Raw genomic sequence first — 6,000 nt, 5'->3', positions numbered from 1 at the left:
GTCAGACACCATTCCTACCTGGCCGGAATCCTGCTCGCTGTTCCAGGTGCTGATTGGGTGAAGGCCTTGGTGTAAATTGTCCACAACTCTAGGAGCCCACGGCAGCAGCAGACCACCAAAAGGAAGATGACGCTTGCTTTGGTCAGTAGGGCGGAGTGCCATCCGGAGGCTTGAGAGGACCACCAATTCACCGAGGGGTCACGTTTCTCCCAAGCAGCTTGCATTTCCTGTTCCCGGTACCACTCCTCATGGGCTTCCCGAGACTGAGTGTTCATACACACAAAATACTCCACTGCCCTTCAGAGAGCTTTGGCTGGCACCATACCCTGTTCGTGAAACTAAGCTTTCATACGTATAAACTGCTCCATTATCCCTTTGAAAATTCTGGCTGGTACCATACCCTGCTTGCTGAGCCATGTGTCACGTAGGGTCTCTAGTCCCGCTCTCTGCACAAGAACGCAGGATATGGTGAGGCCAAAAAGGAACACCAACGGAGCCATGGATAGGGGAGTCATACCACTATATTCTCAATGGCGGCTGGTCAAGACGCAAAAACAAACATCCACCCGTATCCCAACAGGGGTCTTCCTTCACCCCAGTCTCGCTGGTGGCCGGGCGAGACACAGAAAGTAGGATCCACACGATCTGCAATCCACCGTCTGCTTCTCTGCCAACCAACCAACCCCACTTGCTGGCTGCAATCTGCGCTTGCTAGCTTACCCATGGCAGTTATACCAGTGGCTAATGGCTAACCGGTAACAGCTGATGGCCAATTACTCACAGCTGATGGCCATCTACTACCTGAGCCAGCACTTTTCCATGTGAGGTTGAGAGCCTGGAAACTGCTCTCCTGGCTCTGTCCCCATACTAACCCTCCCAAAACCTGTATTTCTGAACTTGTCAAGTAACTTAGTGTTCCTTAAATGGCTGCCATGGGTTGGAGGAGTTGTATGTGGAATACCTTTTATCAAGCCTTCCAGCTGTCTCTGCGCAGGCTACAAGATGTTTTCAGTGCATTCTCTACGTGAGTTCAGATGATTGAAAGATAAATGGTCATGGCTTAGAGCAGTCACCCACAGGAAGATGGTCGCCCTGGATGTGGCACGCAGTAATGATATCGTTCGAGAGGGCATTATGGGATGTTTACTCTGTGCCAGGCACTTCACTATCTCGCCATCTTCTTGTAGCCACACAAGTTCCTCACAGTGGAGGTACCGTTACCAATGTATTTATTTACAACTTGGGCCATCAGATAGGTGAAGTGACTTGTCTAAAGTCAAACAGCTGCTGAGTAGACTTGCACCCAAGACTGAAAGACGTCTGAACACAACCCATGGCTTGTTGAATCCTAACAGGGACCTCAGCCCTGCTTCACACACCAATGCAGCCCAGGGTGGCTCTGCCACCTGCCCTGTCCTCCCTTACCTGTCTTCTCTTCCTTCTCCTGTGTGGTGCCCCTCACTCTCAGCCTGGTGCCACTTCCCTCAGGTTCCACAGGTTTCGAGCTGCCAGCTTGGGGGATCACTGGTTCTGTGAGGTCAAGAGAACTCAAGCATTGTCACCAGACGATCTGCATCTGGGGTGGCTTGGCCACTCCCCTGGGTGACCCAGAGCAGGTTACTTAACACCATTCTGGCTCAGTTTGTTCATCTGTAAATGAAGGGTGATACATTGCCCACTCAGCAGGTTGCTGACTATTAGATTAGATCATGGAATGAAAGCATTTATCATGGAGACTGGCCCCATGGCCATGTTATGTTCTTTGTGGAGCCTTCCTCTACAAAAATGTGTTAAAAATTATCATTGACAATTGTGTCGCTATAAAGATAACCACGTTCATTTCTATAGTAAAACAATTTCTTTGACCTAAAAGTTCAATTTTTTTTCCTTCTGATTGTAAAAGAAATTAAAACATTTTTGTGGGCTCATGAAAGTATTGTGAACCTTGGTGTTGTGCCTGCCATGCCTATTACAGAAGGAGGCCCAGCTTGGCACACAGTCTGCTGGGAGTTAGGTACGAGCCGCCCATAGGTAAGGTTGGTGTGTTTGTCACCACTGTCTGTGTTTGAGCTGTAACTCCACAGCTGTCTCTCACAATGATGTGGGGTCCAGAACCCTTCATGGAGTCATCCATCAGAGAGCTGAGCATGGACCTTGCAGCTCTCCCTGGGCAGAGCTTCATCTCTGAGCTGGACTGTGCCACTGCACCTGGGCAGGACAGGCCAATGATAAGAAGAGTGGCATGTGTTGTGCCTGGTATCCACTGCCGTATCAGTATTCTCCCTACTGGGAGCAATTTCTCTTGGATCTCAGTTCCAGGAAAGATATGCTTTTGTTGTAGTGTCCTGCTTGTTAATGCTGACCTGAAAGATTGTGAATTGTGTTCACAATCCCTCTTTGCTGTGGCTGTCAGGAAGCTCACAGCTGGCATCCCTCGAGGACCTTGATGACAGGCATTTCTGTGGACAACTCTTATGCTTGCTTTGTTCTTTTTGCTACCCTCCTTTTTTCCCCTTCTCTATCAGTTATTTTTTTGTGTGACTCCAGGAGTTTATTAGGAGAACATAAATATTGGTTGCAACAGTTTTAGAAAACCACTTTTTAATTTTAAACTTTTTCTTTTTTTCATGATTATAAAGGTCATATACTCCAAATTACAGAAAACTTTGAACACAAAGGTTATAAATATAAAGGCAAAGCCAAAAATTATCCATAACCCCACAGGTCAAACAGCTGAGAATATTTTCCTATATTTTCTTCTAGAGTATTTGTTTTTCTAGGCATATTATTGCAATCATATTATATAGAAATGGTCATAAATTTTCCAGTTAAATTTCCCACATCACTTAACGTTTTAACCATAATTTAAGTATTTCACTGTACAAATGTGTCACATGCTATTTATCCTTGCTTTGGACATTTCTTTCGATCCTGAATCTTTTTCAACATGAACAACACTGTGAGGAATATAATACATCCCTTATTGTTTCTGGCGTATGTCACTTCTGATTAAATCCTTGGTTTGACAGGTATGAGTGTTAGGGAGGGATTTCCTTCTGCTGTTTATTTGACTTTATGAAGGCAGTACCTTGGGAACTGCCTCAATTCCTTTGCCAGGTGAAGCACAGTGTGAGTGAATAAATGAATAGTTAAAATAGACTGTTGAGCAAATAAATCAAATAATGGTACACCTCCAGGCCAGGACCCTGGAAGCCCTTCGTGGCTCCTCCCAGTCCTGCAACAAATCATCTCTCAGTACTGTCAGTTTCACCTCTGGATTCCCCCACTCTCAAATATTACTTTCTGTCATTTCACCTCACATAATGAATAATTCAGTAATATTTCAGGTCTGTTTCAAGCTTCCAGGTCTTTACCCTTACACTATCTTCTGCTTGAATATCTTTCTCTTCCTTGACCACCTGACAAGCTCCTATTCATCCTTCAAAACCCTGCTCTGGTGTCACTAACCTCCATGAATCCTCTCCCCAGGGGGAATGTTAACCACTATTGGCTTTTGTAATCCTTTTTTTGCAGGTCTTTCCTGAGATGTCAGTCTACGGCTTCCTTGGGCCTCCCAGTAGAAAGACAATAGAGTATAGTCCTCAAGAATCTGACTATGTGGATTCAAATCATGACTCTGCTTCCTCATCTGGAAAATGGGATAATAGCACCTGCCCAATTTGATGTGGTGAGGATGAGTGAGCACAAAAAGGGCTTACTTAGCACAGTTCCTGGCAAGTAAGCTCTCAACCATGATTAGCTCTTCTTATCTTTCTTAAAAATACGTCTGTCTGGAAAACCAGAGTGCAAATTTGATGATAATTTGATTTTCAGTTTGGCTTTCTTTTTTCTTTAAATATTCTTAACATCAACATAAAGATTGATTTCTTATGACTCAATGAATTACTTATGAATCAGTTCCTAATGAGTAAGTCCTTAGTGTATGGTTTCTAAATTATTATGGCCAGACCTGGTTGTATGTGGGAGAAGCAGGGGGGCTAAGGCCTGTGGAGAAAGCAGAGCATGTTCTGTATCTGGGGAGGGGAGCTTTGGAAATTCCCTGATTAGACCCCCACTCTTTGGCACCTTTGAAACTCAAAAGAAACGAGTGAGAACCTCCCTACAAACAGCAATTGGGTGGAATGAAGCTGTGAGCTGGGCTGCTATGGTCCAAGGGGCTAGGAGTGGGGGTGTGAAGTAACACATACACCTTGTAGCCAGAGAGACCAAGTTCAAATCCAGGCTCTGTACTTACATCCTGTGTGACCATGGGCGAGTGGCTTTACCTCTCTGAGTTTCAGTTTCCTTGTTTGTGATGACATGTCCTCCCTCACAGGGGTTCCATGAGGGTGATATGCCAGTTAGAAAAGTATCCAGCACATGGAGGTTGATCATAAATGTTATTTCCCTTCCCAGTGAGCTCGAGGGAGAAGGAAGTGTAAGTCTAGAGTTTTTGTTCTTCAATTTCAAGCAATAATACTAGCAAAAATAATACGCATTTCCCAGATATACAGCATATATTTTGTTTTTGGCACCTCCTCCTCCAAGAAGCCTTCCCTGATGCTACCAGACCAGGCAAGCCACCCTGTGCATCTGTGGTAGTCAGTTATGCCATTCACAAAACTTTTCCAGTTCTCCTTCTAGGCACATGATAGGTCTTCAATACCCACCTCTCTCCATGTGACTCACTTGGGCCAACGAAATGTGAGTGGAAGCGATATGTGTCTTGTCTGGGTGGAAGCTTTAAGAACTACTACACGATTCATTCTTCTCTCCTTCCAGCCAACCAGCAATAGGTAGAGGCTCCATCAAGTGAGGAGAATGAATGACAGACCTTTGCTATTTAACGCCTCTGAGGTTACATGTAACTATAGCATAACCTATCCCAACCTGACTGATCCAGGAACTCTATAGTATAACATCCGCCCATAGGTCACAAGCAACTCAAGACTTAGGTATCTCATTCCCATGTGACCCACAGCACCTCATCCAGTACTTGGTTTACTGGGTACTCAGAAAAAAACATCTCATTTCCCCTGTTCCTATTTCCTCTGGTCTGCAATGCAACGGCTTGGACCTGGACGCCCAGCGTGCTGAGGCACGTCATCCTCCCACCTCCCTTCACCTTCCCGACCTCATTTCCGTTGACCCATTTCAACGATCATAGTACCCTCTGATCTCCTAGCACCTCTTCCAATTGTTTGCTGTGACAGACAGTTGAGTCTATTTCTGTGGCTTCTAAATGCCCTTGTTGCTTGTTTTATTTCTAACACTATGAACAGACTCATGGGTAAAAAACATCAGCTAATGATAGCTATATGCTCACATGTTAAGTTATTTAATCCTCAGATTGCTTAAGTTCCTTGTCCTTCAATTTCCAGATCTGTAAAATAGGGATGAGAATAGCTATTTCTGATACCCATTCTTCATTTCTTCCTTTCTAATAGACCTTCCACTACCACCACCACCATTGCCAATTTTCAGCTGCACACATGGCTACCTGGGATAATGAATACATTTTCCAGGCTTCTTTGAGGCATATGACAAAGTTCAGAACAATGGAATATAAGCAGAAATGTCATATTCAACTTCTGGGGAGTGTCCCAAGTAAGCAAGTGTGCCCTTTTACAACGATTCCTCCTTCCTACTGGTTGAAATATGGATGTGATAGTAGGTTCTTGGGCAGCCACCTTGTGCTTGGAGGAAGACACTAGCTATTGAGGATGGCAGAGCAAAAGGATACCATAAATATATACACCAGCCTAGGGCTGCTTTCCTTTGAATATCATTTATCTGGCAGAGAAATTAACCTCTATCTCATTTAAGCTTCTGATGCTTTATCAGGAGTATTGGTATCACCTGGGAATTTGTTAGAAATGCAGACTCTCAGCCCCCTACTGCAGCCCTGTTAAATTAGAGCCTGCATTTTAACAAGATCCCCAGGTGATTTGTGTGCAAGGTAAAGTTTGAGAAGCACTGGTTTGAGCTACTGTTATTTGA

Source organism: Rhinolophus sinicus, linkage group LG10, assembly GCF_036562045.2.
Source record: "Rhinolophus sinicus isolate RSC01 linkage group LG10, ASM3656204v1, whole genome shotgun sequence".
NCBI classification, from domain to species: Eukaryota; Metazoa; Chordata; class Mammalia; order Chiroptera; family Rhinolophidae; genus Rhinolophus; species Rhinolophus sinicus.
Note: the sequence above shows the minus strand (reverse complement) of the source record.